At 45.1% G+C, this 19,388-nt stretch overlaps 1 long non-coding RNA gene across 6 annotated transcripts; it reads right to left on the bottom strand.

Annotated features, from left to right (window-relative positions):
• Positions 1 to 412: 412 nt before the first annotated feature.
• LOC122560540 (uncharacterized) lies at positions 413 to 18,593 on the bottom strand. 6 transcript variants are annotated; one of them, XR_006314767.2, is made up of 4 exons: positions 18,327 to 18,593; positions 4,548 to 4,710; positions 3,276 to 3,426; positions 413 to 812 (listed from the first exon to the last, which is right to left on the bottom strand). It is a non-coding gene; the product is annotated as an uncharacterized LOC122560540 (long non-coding RNA). The 6 variants fall into 6 exon arrangements; XR_006314765.2 differs by lacking the exon at positions 18,327 to 18,593 and adding an exon at positions 5,735 to 5,940; XR_006314764.2 differs by lacking the exon at positions 18,327 to 18,593 and adding an exon at positions 4,893 to 5,212.
• Positions 18,594 to 19,388: the final 795 nt, after the last annotated feature.

A 19,388-nucleotide genomic window follows, 5' to 3' on the forward strand; every position in this document is an offset into this window, starting at 1 on the left:
TGAACATCGCGGTGAGACACATGAGATGGCTGAAAGCTGTTTTGAGGCGCCAATCCCTGTATCATGTCCATTTATTTCGTGCTTAAAATATTGCCGTTTTCCCTGGGTCCATTTGGCTGGTGTAGGGTAACCCTAGATGCTGCTGATAAAAATCGATGCACGATTGGAGGTGTCTTTAAAATTTAGGGCAGATTTGCATCTCGAACCTTTCTGCTTGTCTTACAGAAGATTTTGCTTGATTCGGTTTTTGCAATGTGGCACGGAGGCGGTGCATGCAGACAGGGCACTGAGAGTTTACAGATGTTTATACAGCTGCCATTGTAGTGAGTTTCCTGTAACAGACTGAGGCACTCACCGCTCTGGTTTATTTCTTGCAAAAATGGAAACAAAAACACAAATACAGAAACAAATAAATGTTGATTCACTTTTTATTTATGTTGTGGGGAGGGGGATGACATCTGAGAATACATAAGTACACAGATTAATCTACCGCCATTGTATCACAGTCAGTCGTGATGTCCGCTATTCTCCCTCCCTGGTTGCTGCTTTCTATAACAAGATCTTCGTTGCAAAATCACTCATTTGTGATTTTGCGTGGGATTCGCTAAATAAAAAGCTGCAACCTTCCATCACTTTCCACAGTCCAGAGCAAACTATCAACACACAATTCGCACAAAATCTTTGGGTCCATACTTGCTGTTCTTTTATATTTGTAGACAAAACATTCAGTCCTGTCCTTCTGCCCGCCAAACCGGTTTTCATTCAGAATCAGCCAACTGGTCCCTGGGCTGTCTAGGCCGAATGACACCTAGCTTAGTAAAAGCAGAATTGTTACAATGTGTAAATAATTTTAATGGATAATGCTAGGTTTGTAAGTAGAACGATCTGTGATCATACTAAAGACATCTGCTAGACAAATGAATTAATGGTTTTGAAATACTACATCATTTTAAGTGTCAAAATGTATTTTGTTCAATATTTCCTGTTTTTTTTTGCTCTCGTTTATTTGAAAAGCGGGTGGCATTTGCCCAAACAGTCAGTGATGAAACAACCAGTTCTGTGCTGGGATTCCTCCTCCAGCTTCTGCCTGTCCTATATTGCCTAGGATCCCCTGTGGAGCCAGCGAATAGCTCCTCCGGGAAACAGTCAATTATTTAATTATACAAGGCTGCATTCATTAAGGGCGCGGGTCTGTTCGGCGGAGTCCGGACAGGAACGCTAGGGTTCAGCATCAGCTCCTGGGCCGACTGTGTGAGCTGAAGCACTGTCTCTGATAACAAAGGGCTTGGGTTTGCCTTGAACTTCCTCCCCACACGCTTGAGGAGCCACCAGGGAGATGAAATCCCCCGGCTATGTTAATACTGTTTCTACCATTCTGCTTCATCCGCGCTTTCTGCAACTCACCCTGTCACATACACAATGCATTCATTTCTTAACTCCAAGTTTTGGTCGTTTTGTCATCCCACTTATATCTGTTACCGGGAATATTCATCAATCTAGTATATATCTCTATATGAGTACACTACCGTATATAACAAGGTATATATGATCGGTCCTTATACACACTATACCATATTTTAACTTTGCTACAGTTGACATTTGTGAAGGGCCCCATTTCCAGTTTCACTATCTGCGCTATATAAATTTGATATCTGGGTGTCAAACATTAATGCGTCGAAGATTTTAAATCTAGATATCGCAATATCACCTTTCTACCAGTGCTAGTGTTTCCCTCTGTCCCTTCACGTTAACACATAAATCCAAGCATTCAATTAAATGACAATAAAATCTAATTCTTAGCATTCGTATTCATTGTCTCAATCGAAACTACGTATATATTTTGTCAGTTCCTATAACGTGAGCTCGGTTATTTGGGGTCTTAATGTACATTTGCTGTTGGAGAGAGCGGGACACTCCACGATGCCAACCATAAGTTTTCTGTTTCAGTAGAAATAGCGCAGCCGCCAGTATTTGTGTGTTTAATTGGAGTTGGTCAGGAGAGTATTCCGCTTCTACCACGGCGACTCTCACAATTTCCCGGTTCTGTATTTTTTTGAAGCTGATACAAGTGAAAGCCATATTTTTTGTTTTGTTTGGAGCTCTGAGAAATGGACTGCTGGTATCCCTAACGATATTGCAAGCTAGCGTTTTTCTTCTTGTTGCAAAACGCTGAGTGGAAACATGACGGGTCAGCGGAGTTTAGCATTAGCTGTCTGGTGAAACACTATGTCACCAATTGGTCTTTCTTGGGTGTGGATCGGGAAAGGCTGGAATTACAGCGGAACAGAAAGAATGAGACACTAACAGTGACAAGCATAGATTACCACACGGTAATAAAACCGAAATGGGTGCAAAGGTTTCCAGATGACCCAATACATGGGTATTCCCACAGAAAATGTACATTTCCTGCAACATAGAAACGGGACTGTCTCTGCCTTTACATTTGGTGGTAGATAAAGCCCTACAAAATACATACGGTCTCAAGGCGCTCATTTTGTCCATGGGCTACTCTTCAAATTAATAACAATCAGATCTGATTTAAAACTAGATTTGATGTGCTTTTCTCATGCACTTCAGGAGGTAGATGTTAATAACTGGAAGTCTGCTAGTTGCAGCCAATGTTTGGTAATGTCTAATAATTGAAGATAGGTAATGGGACATGTAGCAAGAAGTTTGTCGCGGGCGTTGGATGGGGAGAAGGAAGTCAATGTAAATGGACGATGTAGAAGTTTTTTTCTCTCCGAAGGGAAGCAATGACTGAGGGTTGTTGCTACCGTCAGTGCTTCCCACACCCGGGATAATCCACTCCGTACTTATTGTATTACTCCATATGCCTGAAACATTACTGCTGACACAGGGCGACCGTCCCTGTCCTCCTCCCAAGGCACCAACATCCCAGCGAACTGTGTCCCCTCCTGCTTTGCAAGTGTAGTGCCGAATATATCTGGTTTTAAATCTGGTTTGATAAGCAGGGAATATCCACAGCACCGATTCTGTGGTCACTAATCATTTGTGTTTCAGTCGGGTGGTAAAGGGTCATTCCTTTAAGTATTTCGAAAGGGATTTGAATCTAAATATCATATTGCAAGTCTACCTTGCAAACTCGCTTCATGCCTATTTCTTATTATCTAAAGTTACAGATCTAGATCTCAGCTGGTCACCCCCTTGGCTCTTTTCATTTTTACTTTCGGTTTATTTACGTCGTCCCCTTACACAAACACACCAGTCAATACAGACAGTGCTTGTATTCTCCAATGCTCGTTTATAGCGCCTACCTTTTGCTGAGACGAACCCCCATTAACTGCGCTCCTGAGGAAACCACTGACGCGCTCAAACCGCCTCTTCAGCTCCCAGTCGGGAAACTAAACTTCACCATTTTATTTCGGCCGACGCTGAAGGTACCGCCGCCGCCGTTGGTGGTGTTGCCTACAGTAAGTGAAAGAGAGATGCTTTTAACTGTGCGATTGCGGTCGCCTCACTTCAAGTGTGTTCAAACAGTAACAGCCACATTTAGTGATCATTACTGGAGAGGAATGACGGCGTCAATCTAGTTCATTCAGCTCATTCCCTGACAGTTGGCCACAAAAAAAAATGCTTTTAATCACATATTCTGCAAATGATCCTGATTTCTGAATGATCTGAAGGAAATCTGCAGCGATTTCAAGGCTCCCTTGCTCCAGCAGACCTGCCCGTGATATTTATGGAAAATGAACACATTAATTCTTACAAACGCTACTGAAATCCGATTCTGATTTTGGGCGCTTGTGTCATCGTGAAATTCCTCTCCCGAACTGTTTTATTTGGCGAGATGAACGTGTGCGAAATAAGCGCGGGTCCTAAAGTGGCCTTTGCTTTTCATTTAGTATTGAATTCCCAACCACTGCTGGTTTAAGGGACTCGCAATCTGTGCTGTGAGGGTGGGGGTATATACGTCGGATCCTGAATCCCCGCTTCCCCGCCTTTCCTCACACAGCCTCCCTGAAGCCGAGTCAACTCTGCCTCGGCGTCCTCCCAGTTCTGCCCGCACCCTTCAGTTGATTAACAAAACGCCCGAACTGCAACTCTATTCTTAATTCCCCAGACGTCGGTGTCAAATCAGCTTTGAGATATATATTTTACATATATAATACATATTATATATATATATATATACCGCTGCGGTCGACCTCTGCCTCCAGTAAATCCGCAGGGGAGGGGGAAGAGAACAGAGAACTCGGGGTTTGAGAAACAGAAAAAATGTCCTGGTGACATTCTCTCAAGTTGCATTGGGCTAAAGGCAATCTAAAGATATCTATCAATGTGTCTGAACCAGAAAGTAGCTCAGCGCTGAGACAGTATAAAACATCAAACTAGTCCCGTATGTATATAGACAGGATATACAGACAGGCGATCGATTTGATGACGGAGATTATAAAAGAACGCATAGACTGTCTGCTCAAAAGCATATTAAAGCTGTTTAATTAGCTTCGACGTCCCCCGCTTTAGACGAAAAAGTCAGAAAAAAAATCCTTTTTCCTTTCCAGTTTATGAAGAAAGTCGGTACTTACCTTTTCTCCCCACCAAAAAAAAAGAGCGGGGAACGAGAGGGGCTGGGAGGAAATTAGCTTGATCTGTCTTGCTCGTGTGTTCATGTTGAGATTGAAAAATAAATCTCCACGATGCCCTTGAGAAACGTCTCAGCAAATTCTCCATTGCAACGATTCGCTCAAGCTGAAAAACAACAAGCTAGTAACATTGAAGGAATTTGCTTATACAGTACTGCGTAGCCGGCCTATTGAAAGGAGAGGTCATATTTAATCTGACCAGAACACGTTTGATGGCTACAGACAATAGCAGCAAAGCCCCCCTCCCCACAACATTTTCCTTCTCTCTCCGCCCTTCCCCCTCCCTACCTTTCACTGCCAATAAACAAAAGACCACGATATCTTTGTTGAGACAAATAAGATTTCCCAGATGTATTTATATGTATATATATTAAAGAAAAATCTCTCCTTTTGCTAAGTAGGAATCCGGGAAATCTAAATTCTTCGAATCGGTTAATCTAAAATAAAGGATAGAAATATATGACGGTGCAAATCATGTCCTCGACCCTCCTGATCCCTGCTTTCGGGAGGGAGGATATGGAGACAGCTGAACAGCACTCAGAAACATTCACACAATAACACACAGAGTCTCAAGCAATCGCCTCCCACTCTTAAAGCGGGGACGCACAACTCAATCGGGGAGGCCACTCCGCTACACTTATGATTCCAGCCCCCCCGCCCCCCCACCCCCCCCCCCCACAAAACACACCAACTCCTTGCGTAAGTTGATGATGTGTCCATTCGCTATTAGATTTGATGTTGGGCTGCCATCTTCCCCCGTTCAGAAATAAATGTTGTGCAACCGAAAATAAACTCATGCTGGTTTCTGGCAAGGCAGGCGGTGGGGGTGGTGAGGGGAGGGGGAGTGGGGTTTATCCCACCGGGCGCTCTGAGATTAAATCTTTACTTCTTGAGCTGTTTTAACGGCAAGTTGTCGGCGGCGTTATTCCCGCACAATGGGGTGGGTGGAGTGGCAGTGGGACTTTAAGCAATTGAACCCTCGGGGCTGAATCGGGAGAGAAGCGTTGTGAGGATCGCAATTGCCCGAAGAGACCGGTCCCAGCGAGTAATTGATGTAAAAACCATGGAGACCTGCAGTGCCCAGGGGCCGGGTAAAATGTAAGGAGACATTCCGAGAAGGGATCACTCACCATGTTTGACGATTAAAAGTCTGAAGAAGAATTTAGGTCTTACTGGTTCCTCTCAGTAACGCGGGGGTTGACAGGACAGCTTTAATAAACCAAGGACAAAGGAAGGCCGCTCCACTCGGGACCTTTCTCCCCACGCCTCACTCAAGTTATGTTGATTTAGCAACAAACCCGTCCGCCAATGATTCCAAACAGCCTTGATAGAACCGATGATCATCATAATTCTACATTACTATGCAACTGGGGGCCTCCAGCCACGGTGAGGGGTAGGGACCTGTGTTTGCAAATCATGTCATTTTTCAGCTTGTAGCGGGGAGGCGGACAATGGAGGATCTGCCGAGTTACCAGCCTCTTGACAGATTGCCGTCTCTATTCGTGTTTGCTTTTCGGTTTTGTAGTGTCGGTTTGATGGAAGCAAGGACACTCGTCAAAGGCAGATATCATTCCACATTGCAGACGAAATAAAAACTCGTTTGGAGCTAGTCTGCTCGCGTTTGAACGAAGCGCGGGGCGAATGGACCACTTGATTCCATTTTTAAAAAAATCCAAACTACCACAGTTACAAAGTAACTGCTTTTAAAAAATATACATCTATATCCCCGTCAGATAGAAATCTGACCCATGTATCATCCATTCACCTCTTTGGCAACACCAGCCCTCGTTTGACAATATTAGGCTCTGAAAGCTAGTGCTTCCAATTAAACCTGTTGGACTATTACCTGGTGTTATGTGATTTTTAACTTCGTACACCCCAGTTTGTCACCTCCAAGTCATATTAAGGCAGAGTCCAGTCAGAGGTTTAATAAGTCACTAGGAAGCAGATCATTTTGTATTTTTTTAGATTCATATTAAACGGGACTGGTCTAGAAGTCAAATTGCAAAAGAGTTTGAAGATTGAAAGAGAGGGAGTGTGTGTGTCTCTGTGTGTGTAAGAATAAGCGCCGCTTGTTGTTTTGTTAGTGGATTTGCGAAGCCGCCCTGCCCCCAGGAGTTGGGGGGGGGGGGGGGGGAGGGGTGGAGGTGGGGACAGGCGACACCATTGATTGGGGTGTAGCGGTACTCCAGAGCCGGCTGGGAGTGACACTGAAGGCTCCCGGGGGGAGGGAGAGGCAGCAGACCCTCACCCAGCTCCATTACTACCGCAGATCGCACTGCTCTGAGATCCAGAGCTTTGTGTAGGGAAAGCCAAACCAAAAACAGGAGAGGGGAATTTTTCAAACAAGAAAAAAAAAGCCCTCATCGAGTTATTACTTTTAAACCGCGGTTGCGTTTTGCTGTTAGACTTTCCCTCTTATCTGTTTATGTGCGCCTCGAATTTACAGCGCTCGCGTCCCCGTAAGTAACTCGCTGTGTGTTTTACGGTGCTATTTGCTATGTTTCGGAAGCCTGCAGAGAATTGCAACCAGATAGCTGATAGTGTACAGACTCCACTCGGCTCGGCTGATCATTGCGGCAGCCTTTATAAACTCGGCTCAAGACTTTCCAGTTCACGGGAAACAAAGAGGCTTCTCTTAAAGAGGGAGAGAAAAAAAAACAAGAAAGCGTTATTTGTGTCTGTCGAAAATATTGCGTGTAAATCTCCCTCACGCGAAACTTACACGCGTTGTGCAAGCGTTCCCAGTCCATTGCAAGTCCCTTTTTTTTAAAGGAAAGAAAACTCTTGGCACAGATCGCTTTCTTCGACGTGAGAGTTGGTCTGCCTATTTCTAACAGTTATGCTTCGCCCTCCCCTCCCCCTGGCTAGCTTTTGCTGCGTTTGGAGCTGAGCCAATGATCACTGAAGCTTGGCTGAGCGTTGGGAAAGTCGGACAGTTTTGAGACGGATGGGTGGGGAGGGGTGGGGGGGCGAGGTGAAGCATGTATTTTGCAGGTCGATGCTGACCTAGATCCCCGCGATCTGTAATAAAGATTGACACGGCCGAGTTGGGGGTGAGCTATAATCTTGGGTAGTGCTCCCTCAGAAAAGTAGTGTATCTGCGCCTTACAGTGTCTCTGCCCAGCCTTATTACCCCCCCCCCCCCCCCCCCCATAACTTCCACTTCTTAAAAGAACTCGTCACAACCTGAAGAAGCCTAGCTTTCACTTCTTAATTCAAAACAGGAGCAGACCCATCCTCCCTCCGACTAGCGCGGGGGAAGACTTTCAGATTAAAATTCACCCGCCCCCCCCCCCCCCCCCCGCCAACAGCGATGTGAATCTCGGGGTTTAACCCTCTCCCCACGGCACGATGAAGTCTGAATGCAGGGAGCAGGAACTAGCGAGGCAAAAGCTTAGTTGATTTTCAAAATACAGTAAAGTGGATAATGACGCTTTATTTCCTTCAAATGCTTTTGCAGTCACTATCCTCTTATGACCAGGGCTTTGCGAATGCGCAATCGCCACGCTATGTGTGTCTGCTCTTTATCTGCATTTACAGGGAAAGAGAGATTTGTTTCCCAAATGTAGGCTGTCAAATTTCAGGTCAGTTTGACAAATTTAAATCGGCCAATCTTCATGGTCGATCCCTCTGCTATTAGAATGCTGAGAACTCAAGTTAAAACAGCAGAAAGTTAAAGGCTTTGGTCAGGTCACTTGGAGCAAAGCGGAGCCGGGCACAATGTGCTTATTAAGAGTTCGGCATTAACCTATCAAAGATAGTTGTAATGAATAGAAAGCACATTCGCGTAGAACAGCATTAATATACTCAATGCTTAATTGTTCAGGTCTAAACTACTGGAAATCGGTCAGGAATTCTACCAGTTGACTTTTTAAAAATTAAATAAAGAATCAAGTTGACGAAACTTACTGGAAGTTTGTGTTAGACGTTTCTACCCGTCCCCTCAGAGCTCAGGGAAACAAGTGGTGTACGCACGGCCCCATTTTCTGATCACTCACACAGCCCTCCTTCCCCTTTACTCTTGTCAAATATTCTCCAAGGAGGTTCAAATGGAAAACTCGGCCACTTGCGTCCTTTGCCTCTGTCCTTCTGTAATATGGGTCACTGGGTTTGATTCGCGCTGTGGGACAGTCTAAAAGAAATGTTCTGAACGCGGAGTTGAAGGATACGCAGGCGATCTAGATCTTTACCAAGTCCCAGAACGCTTTAAAAATCAATTTTCTATCTGTCTGACGACTTCATAATCATTAAATTATTCAAAATGCACCTTTTTTCTCACCAGCATTTGGCATGATTAAAGCATTAAGCAGAAACTCTGCATTCATTCTGTCCAATATCAAATTGCGTCCTAACTACTGTCAGTTTTTCCATTATAGTGGAACACTGCTACCGTCTAATCAGTATTAGTCTGTACTTGTTGTATGATCAGTATTAGCATTTTCATACTATACAGTCAGACTCTGATCATCGTCGACCACCAGACATCTTTAAATCCTATTATATCAGAGGTAGTTCTAATAAGGTCCCCAGTCTCGACTAATTATGGAAAGCCTCAATTCTAGCGTCGGTGTTAGAGTAGGAAAATTCTGTTTATTTCCACTTTCTGTTGATGAGCAGAGAGAGTTTTATGACGACACTGTAGGATTGATATTCCAAAACAAAGGCCGTTGCAAACGATGCACAGTGGTATTTAGCGGTTTGCCCTGAAATCTGAAGTCACCAGGTTGCAGGTCAAGACTAATCCCTTTTTTGTGCATATTTTTGCATTAAGTTATTCAGATGAAAGTAGTGTACTGAAATATTAAGCCGATTTACCTTCGAACTTATGCGTCGAAATCAGATTAGATGTTTCATATAAGCATTAACGGCATCAATTTCTATTATTTACATAGCAACTGTCAACTCAATTCTTATTTTACTAGGAGTGCTATAGACTTTATGCCCTCCAATTTAGGGTAGAGGCTAAATGTATCAGCATCTTCCATAGAAAGTGTTTATTTTGTCTTCCGCCTCCCTCCGTCTGATTGCTTTTGCTGTCTAAATAAATTAGTTATCGACTTGACAAAAAAAATCTGAATGTAGAAAATAGAAGATATTATGGTCAAAATTGCAACGTGTTACTTAGAGGAGATTTAATAAATGGAATAATGGGAAAACAGCGACTGGGCGACAATATGTAGAGCTAATCTAACAATGACAGGCAGCAATGCTGGCCTCTTTTTGCAAAATATCTGGAGCTGAATGTACAGACCTTCTCTAATATTAAAAAAAAGATATATTGACTCCCGAATGTGTATTTTTTTCTTGCCCTGAATATTTGTTCAGCTGCAAACCAGTTCAAATAGTAATTACACATGCTCAGTAAAATAAGTCAGGAATCTATATTTACTGGAACTACGTGGTATCCTTTTCTTTAAATCGAGGGGAAAATATGCAACCATTTAAAACAAAATCAAAAGATGAGTTAATTACTCAAACCCACAAGAAACAAAAATATACGCGTTCCACATACTTGCGTGGTGACTTGAATTCTCTACACATTCAATTTTCCTTTTATGGGATTAATTTAAATATAGATCGATTTCCGTGACATCAAAAGAGCTAGGATCACCTCGGGTCATAGATGTCAGTGCCACACTGGCCTTGACTATGTGTGGATATTAAGTACAATTAAATGGATCACCAGGTAACCGGGCTTAATGTAGGTAAATTGTAGTGGCGCTGGAGGGGTCGAGGAATAAGTACAGCATTGTAATGTTTGCTTGAGCCAATGTCATCGTGTCGTAAATACTGGCCACATTTGTCTGCAAAGTGAGTTGTGGGCTATATATTAAGAATCACACTCTCCCCTTTATATATTGTATACATCAAAGAATGGCATACTGCATGTTCGAGTGTCCTTCTGCAGACATCCAGCAGGACTGGGGTGGGGGGAGGGGGCGGGGGGAGACATACCAGGCATAGATGTACTTCAGGAAACGCTACTCGGTTTCGAACAAAAATGCTGAACTGGTTCTCCCGGAAAGCCGCGATTTTTTGAAAAACTAGATATAAAAAGAGGCGCCAGTTGGTGATTTGGAGGCTGGACAAAGCGATTCCTAATACGAATAAAGCGAGCAAATAAAACAGATAATGGTGGTTAAAACCACCTCTCCTGCTTCTGTGCCGTATGGCCGAACGTGCTCTCTTGCCTTATTCTCATTTTTTAAAACATTTACCATGCCGTTCAATTAATCTCTGTCTTCCCGCTCCCTTTTAATTCTCCCACTCGGTGAAATCCCCAGAGCTGCTTGAAGCTGTCCCCTGTCTCGTCATTTCTCTCTCTCTCTCTCTCTGGCTCGCTCTCTCCCTCCTTCCATTCTCTCCTCACACCGTTTTGACTAACCCGGCATGATTCATTCTCAGGGACAGCTGATATCGGGCAGTCATTACTAAACAGATGAGGCACAGTTTTTTTTACCAGCATGCAAAGTTCCTTTTATTCCCGATAATAAATCATAGGCTTAGAGACAGACAGCGTGGAGAAAATAAATACTCTAGAAAATGGGTTTGCCTTTTTTTTTGTCACCTTGAAACTTTACCACTCCGTTTCAAACTCCTATCATTGGCCTTGGATCACAATTTTGTTTAAGGTTTTTTTTGGGGGGGAGCATTGATTTTAAGCAAAGATTTTGTGCTAAAGTTGTTCTTCAGCGGCCTGTCATTAGCTGTTTAATATAAACTGCCTGTGTCGGTTCTTCTCTTTATTCTATGAGGCCATTCCTTCCTCTGCTTGGCTTCAAGTCTGTGGGTGAGTCTGGAGTTTAAGCAAGGTACCCTGACGCCTTGGGGAGTACTTTGTGGCAGCTGTCATTGCCAAACGAGACTGAGTTGCGCCCATTTGCCGCCAACGAGGGACTCTTGTTAATTTCAGCAGTTTCTCTCAGGGAACCGGTAGGTAGCAACCCCCCCCCCCCCCCCCCCCCCCAAAGAAACGGAGCAATGTTCTGTCAGCCCCATAGCTGGTGCGGTAAGGTGCACAAAAACACACAAACACCAAGTCTGAATGAAATGATCACAGGGACTCGAATCCACAAAGGGTCAATCTGCTGTTTGTTATATTTCGAGGTGGAACTCTGGGGAGTTTTACAGTAACAAGGACACAAAGAGTTTTTTTTCAAATCTAAAGGGAGGCATCGCAGAGATCCTGTGGCTCTAAATGCAAAATGCTTACAGTGGGTGAATGAGGATTTCCCCAGCATGTTCTAACAAGCCATATAACTCAAGTCAGGATTTGCACTCGGGGCAGGCACTGTAAAAAGCTGGTGTTGTCCAGCACTCGCTGTCAATTAACAATGATAGGAAGCCGGGGGACTCTGAGGGAGCTTGCTGGCTTTCCCATTTCAGAGGCAGGCTCGCGTTTCCCATGATGGAGCGTAGCATGTGGCGCGAAATCTGCTTTTAGCCAGATCCCCTGGTCGCCTTGATGAGGGTACACACTGCAGACCCCTGGGCGCTTGTGTTCAACATTAGAGAGCCCACACCCGCCCCCACCCCGTCCCCTTCCCGAATCACCTCAACTTTTTTTGTTTTTTTTAAGAAAGATTGTTTCTGAATCAGTCGTTCCCCGGCAGTCGGAGAGTGATGCTGGTCTGAGTCCAAGTTGATTTATGATCCTGGAGTAGAGAGAGAGGGGGGTGGGGTGGGGAGGGGGGAAAGGTGCGCTCGGTATACGACAGCTGCTTCGTCGCTATTTCAACTCAGTGAATGCAGAGGAAGCAAAGTCAACGTGTAGGCGAGAGGTGGAGGCTTCGGACCCCAGCACCGGTAACTTACAACATCCTGATCTCACTCTTTTAGACTATCATTACAGAATGTGTTGGGGCTGTGTTTCATTGTATGGTGGGGCATATGATGGAATTGACTTACTTATCTCACGGTGGGGGGGTTGTTGGGTTGAGCTGTGTCCGCGATAGACGGCCAGGATTGCTGCAACCAGTCTAGCAATAATGCATTAGCGGGCCCTGGGAGTCATGAGGGTTGAGTCTGGAGAAGCCTGTTGCTTATATCCCAGGCTTCCTCTCTGACTATTGCCGCAGCCCGTTTCTTTGCGTTCGAATGTGTTACTGAGGCATTCAAATATTTAACCCTCCTTCCCTCTCCACCCCCACCCCCCTCGGAGAGATTGGGGTGGGGGATGGGGGGGGGGGGGGGGGGGGGCGCTAGGGTGGAATTTCGCCTTGATCTCCATTCGCTCTCAGCTTGTCTTTCTTACGAAATGAAATGTGGACGCTAAACTGTTCCTGTGTTTCTATGGACATTGAATTCTGTAAAGGGCTTCAGTCAGTCTCGGGAAATGTCATTCAAAGTTGGAGGAGAAGGGAAAATTTCGTGAGAGCTGTACCACGCGGAGAAACTAACGATATATTGGCACTGTTTGGGGTTAAATGGGACACACAGTTCAAGTTATTGGCAATCACAGTCCGACAGCTCTGGTAACGTGCTGTACAGCAAATGGGACAGTTGGTATAATTTGTGCTGAGGGTGTTTTAAGAAACTTTGTATAAACTCAGACTTGTATAAACGCGTTTGTGAAAATACAGGGGCAATGTGTTTCGACAGTCAGTTTAAGAAATTATTATTTTTTGGTCACATTGCTGGCTTGGAAAACCCATGGGCTAGTTTCTTACCATGGCCAGTGAATCTTCAAAACATGAGTGCGGACTTGCAGTGAATCACATACTGATCCCGGGCTGTTGCCCAGTTTAATCTCATTGCGGAAATGAACGTTTCATCCCGAAATGCCTGCTCCCGAATCCTCGTTTTGCTTTATTCTCCTGATTCCGCCTCCCCCCTTTTTTTTCGCACAAGAGAAAGGTTCTGCAAATCCGGATTTAAAGTGGAATTATGCAAATAATTGTCTGTTTTATGCCAAAGACAACTCGTTGCACAAACATAGAAAGTGGCCTACATGTAGCTATCAGCGAGGCATTTTTTAAACGGAAGGACTGGCTAAGTATTCGCTCGCCCCTGACTTTCACGTCAGTGGTTCTCAGGCAACACAGGGATATAAAGCAGCATGCATTTTTCTGGCTTATTGTTTATCTGACTTCACTAGCATGGCTCAAAACACGAAGGTAATCCAACAAAGCACATTAGCAGCCTCGACTCTATGCTTTTTTTTGGAAATGACTGATGAATTCGGTCTTCCCAGTGCTACCATAAGGTAGAGGAGACACTGCTCTTTATTCCCAGAATTGTGGTGCTATTGACTAAAGATCAATGCTACTGTAATCCCATTGTTGATGCCTGCGGCCCCTTTACAAAACTAAACCAAATTTGGTCAGAAATTCCGTGGAGACACCATTACAACCGCGGACCTTTTTTGAGGTCTACCTGTCTTTATAATGAATGCATTATGTCATTGTAACCAGAGAGGAATGTTCCCCATGTTGACATTTCCCTTCCAATATAGTTCACCATCTTTTTATTAAACGGTTGAAAATGGAAAATAAATTCTCATTGCATGACCAACCTTGCAAGGTAGATCCTTAATGCAATTCTGTTTTATTTTAAAGGTGCTATGAGATAAGAAGAGCATATGTCAGCAAAGTTCTCCCTATTAAGTGTTTCTGACTTGCCAAGCGCAATTTTTGTTTGAAATAAACGACACAGAGCATACTGGAGAAACTCAGCAGGTCTGGCAGCATCTGTGGAGAGAGAGAGAGAAACAGAGTAAATGTTTGGAGTCCCGTTCAACCTCTTCAGTTCTGGTTCTGAAACACTTATATCAGACTGGAAACATGAACTCTCTCTCTCTCTCTCCGCAGATGCTGCCAGATCTGCTGAGTTTCTCCAGCATTCGCTGTGTTTATTTCAGATTTCCAGCAATCCGCAGTGTTTTGTGTTTGATTCTCTGTAGCTTCATTATAGAAAAAAAGTGTTCTGTTCAGAGCTTCTTTCGGGAGAAGAGGGGATCTGCTACTATGACGAGGACAACCTGTTAGATGGGGAAGTCTGCCACTTTTACTGTGATCAGGGGAGACGCTATCTTGTTGCCCATGCTGAATCAGAACAGACAGAATACGGCAGGGGGGAACACAGCCTCGTGTATCTTGTGCAGTTTCAAAGAGCCAAGTCCCGGAAAACTTAGTGGGGAATGTTAGCGCAGATTTCTGTGAACAGAGAAGCGGGTTAAGGTGTCGTCGTCTGCGCCTGGTGTGTAGCCCAGAGCTGTAACCGGCTTGAGTCGGGGAAAGTTTGTTGAGTCTGCCTTGCTCAGCCTGGTCACCTCTTCCGAGGTTACAGGTAAACGCCTACACCGAGAGAATTGTGTCAACGGTTGATTGTTGACCGCTGGTTGATTTCATTAACCCCGAGGTTACTGATTTAAAACAAACCAGGACGGCAGAAAACACGCCTCGTTTTGTCAATCCCCTCCCCGAGTAGTTAAATGTGAAAAGCTATACAGTACACAATAGCATCCATATTTGCAGATACCAAAACCAGTTCTCTCCGGTCGCTGAGCAGACATAGGAGATTTTGGGGGGGGGAATCGCCCCGGCTGGGCATAAGCATATTTACAAGCTCCCTCAGCAAGTTGGCCAAAAGTGCAAAAACAGACTGGACTGTTCTGCCAGTCCCTGGCTACCACATTGCAAGTAATGCGGAGCTTGGTGATGAATGGGCCACGACATTAATTCGCGTCGGGTTAGATTTATCTTAGCAACCAAACACGCACGTTCTATTTATAATTCGTGTTTTTTTTTATTTAGTCGCCCGCGTTTCTCTCCCCCCACCCCCAAAAAAAATGCTGAAAGACGCAAGGAGGCGGTCAGTGTGTTAATTCAGATCGATTGTATAGGACCCAGACGGTGATAAATAGATGACTTAAAAAGAAACAGCAACGCCCTGATATAATTTACTGTGGTCAGCCCAGTGAGATTTATTGTCACAGGCGCAGCTCCGATCGCGGGCTTTGTGATGAACTGTTTGCATTGCAAATATCCGGGAAAATTAACTGATGGAAATCAATGAGCGGGCGCACACAAAGAGAAAACATTACGTTTACCTCAGCCAATATTAACGGTGCAGAGCAGTCATTATCAACTGCATCCCAAGGTTCCTGAATATATGTCCACAGAGATTCTACCCTCTTGCCCAGCTCTCTCTCTCTCACACACACACACACATACAGATAGGTAGACAGACACACACTCACATACACACACACACGTGCAGATACACTCACATACACACGGACACATATTCACATACACACACACTGACACACACAGTGTCACATACACAGGCACACATGCAGACAGACGCACTCTCACATACACAGACACACACAATTGCAGTGCATCTTGGTGCAAAGTTCATATGGATTCTGCTTCTGAACGACCGCCATCCCAACAATTAAAGCAAACGGCTGCATTTTGCAAGCAATACTGGGTACTACACTGGCAGTGTGTGCCGACTGCCGATCCCTATACTAACCCGTTCCTTTGACAGACCTGGCCAACTCTGTAGTCGCTGAAGATTACAATGAGAGACATTAGCAAACGCTATGCTGATTGACACATGGGGGACCTTTTGTTGAACACTAAGGACGGTGAGCTTCTTTGAAATACCCTTTGATCTTTGAAAATCTAACCACATCCATTTTCAGGCTGAAATACGGAGTGTGTTGCAGGAACAGATTGCACTCACTGTATCAACCCCCCCCCCCCCCCGTTCTCCCCCGGGTGACACGGCTTATTTTTTTAGGAGCTGATTAAATGAATGACTCCGATTCAGATTCTAGGGAGACGATTGAATGAAATGACTGGACAAAAAAACTGCACTGCAGTTGTGAACTTGTCCTTCAGAACCACCGCATTTTCTGCGAATTATTGACGTTTTGAGCAGCGAAAAAAAAACCGCGAGGGAGGTTTCGTGAGGCAATATTTTTGAACAAACCAAGTGTCTTCGGTGCAAGAAAACTACAAGGCAGGTCCCCCCCGGCAAACTGCTGCAAAAATTCAACTCGACATTCCTATCATCCGCTCCCCCCCCCCCCCCCCATGAAAACATAGGACAAGGTAATAAACAGACTGATTCCAGTCAAATGTTATCCATGATTCTTTATGTCCTAATTCACCTTGTAGCCATTCCCTTTGGACAATATATTGAGAGTTATCGGTTATTTGCACATGGCTTTATTTCACCCCCAAATCACACGCCCATAAGACCTTCACATTAGATTGCAAGTCCATATTACCTCTTCTGAACATTTGCCCTGTCTCACTGGCAAGGACTCCAGTAAAGTTTAAAAATCACTTTTTTTTAACGGGGAGGGAGGGAGTGGAGCAGTAGTGTTTCGCGCCGTGATTAAAGTGTTATCTACTTTGTGACCGGCTGCAATGCTGGTTTTTACATCGACGTTTTGATGTGAATTGGGAGGTGGGGTGAGAATCAGTCCAATTATTATGGGACGACACCGGGGAAACTGCCACACTGCCAACTCAAAGGGACCCCCAGTCAACACTGCTGCTTTTAATACCCACTTTGTCCGTGAGAATCTTACTGATAGTAAGCCGACTGGCAGTTACACACAAATAGTCAGGGCTTCGAGTGACAGGGTAAAATCAACCCCCCCCCCCCCCCACCACCACAGGAACAATGGAGGCTTCAGCTTTTCATAGTGGGAAGCAGACCGTGCCGTTCAGGGAGACCCAGTAAAGGCCTTCAGGAAGGAGGAAGCCGGCTGGGTCTGGTCGCTTCCCTCGCCCTGGAGCTGACACACCTTTTGGAACCGCACTTTGTAGGGACGGGGACGGGGGGGGGGGGGTGAAGGGGAAAGAGAGCCCCTTTCCTATGTAACTGCTGACCCCTTCACTCGCTTCCTCCCACGCTTCAAAAAATAATCTGAAAATATACAAAATCCCCTCAAACGTTTATCGAACGGCGTTAATCTCCTAACAAAAAGTCTCCCCCCCCCCCCCGAGTAAATCATCAAATTTTGACTTTGGGCGCAGCCTGTTTTCCAGCACTTTCTATCCTCTCAACTTTATGTTGTGCGGAATCATTGCCAAGCAACGATTTGAATTTACATGCTGGGCGTGTTTTTTTTCTTGGGGGGGGGGGGCACACACACACACACAAAGTCTATATATAAAAGTGAAAGCTATTTGTGGTATGCGACACGTAGGGAAAAGGAATGTATTGTGTAAACTAGGGGGGGTGGGGGAAAAAAGTCCACGAGTTGGGATTTTTCCACATCCATTCCCCACCCCCCACACTCACAAAGATGTGAGGCGATTGTAAACTCCAGCTCCCTGCCACGTGTGGTTAATATCAGTCAGGGAATGCATTTGGTGGCGAACTGTAACTCGCTGGTAAATGCTACACGGACACGGCGTTTTGCAAATAGTATATTTTTAAAAACGAAAATAGCCTTTAACTCAAGGGCGAACTCCAAACTAAATGGCTGCCTGATAAACACACGGGACAATAAATATAGTGAAGTAACCTTGCAGTTTGCCCTTCATTCCTCAACATGGCTCCCAGATCAATGACCAAATAATCTCACTGTATTAAATCAGACGGCTCCAGTACTCCTTGCTAGCTGCACACAGGACACACTGAAGTTTCCAAATAATACATTCCCAACCGAATTTCTCGTCGACTGAAAGCAATCGCTGTCCTCAAAGACACATGCACGTTACTAACCAGGCGATTTATGATTGTACATACCTAATCAGATTACAGCTTCGGTTGCATCCGAGTGTTTAAAACAATGAGTCACACAGACTGTGGAAAAAAAACAGGAAAAAGAGGGTGGGGTGGTGGTGGGGGAAGAGAGAGAAATCACACGGCGTGCTAAACGTAACCAATTGCTTTTAGTATCCTTGGTACACGCACACAGACACACACACACACAGAAACTGCATTTAATTACAAGCAGTTTTCTAGTATTTAAAACAAACAATAGCAACTTTTCTCTCCCTATTAGGAGAGGGGAAGGGAGGGGGAAATAATTTGGAAAGAAGCTGTCACTCAATCCTGTTGCATTGATCATTCACAATCTTCTGCTGCCGCCAGTCACCCCGCATTAATTATCCCTCCCTGCCCCCTAATCTCTCTCTCTCTCTCCCTATGTTGTTCCCCCTCTCGCTTCTATCTCGGTCCTGTCGCCAATTTGAGACAAACACAATGTTGACAAGGCGTCCAGAAGTTGTTTTTCTCTCTCTCTCTGGCGAGGCGCGATCGTGCCTGGGAGATATTCAGATAAGCTCCTTACACACACACACACATTCAGTCGGCGATTCCCCTGGCGCTGGGGGAGCTCATTACTATTTTAGTCCCTCTCCTAGTGTTGGGGAACGGGAGCAACTTGAAACCGCTCGAGGAAGGCGGGGTGGGGGGGGTGGGGCTGGTAGTGAGCATGGAACAACACACACGGCCCAGGCATTGTGGATGGGGGGAGCTTGAAACCTCTCGCCAGCTTCTGATTACTATTTTGATCATTCACCAGAGGAGTGCGGGGAGCCTGGAAACGGTGCCACTCGGAGCCCTATTGTAACCGTTCACTGGCGGACAAAGGATCGCCTTGAAACCTCCCGCACTCTCTAATTGGTTTTTCAGGGACGTCGCGAGAGGGGGGGAAGCTGGCCCCAAGCCAATCAGAGGCGTGTTTACATGGGTTGATGGACAGGCGTGCCAGCCAATAGCCGGCGTATTGACACGGAGTGATTGACAAGGGGGCAGGCGCAGGGCAAACAATGTGGATTTCATTGCAAAAAGAGAGTTTGGGAG

This window comes from Chiloscyllium plagiosum, unplaced genomic scaffold (genome assembly GCF_037043375.1).
Source record: "Chiloscyllium plagiosum isolate Xiang-an unplaced genomic scaffold, Cpla_swu_hap1 HiC_scaffold_20, whole genome shotgun sequence".
NCBI lineage: Eukaryota > Metazoa > Chordata > Chondrichthyes > Orectolobiformes > Hemiscylliidae > Chiloscyllium > Chiloscyllium plagiosum.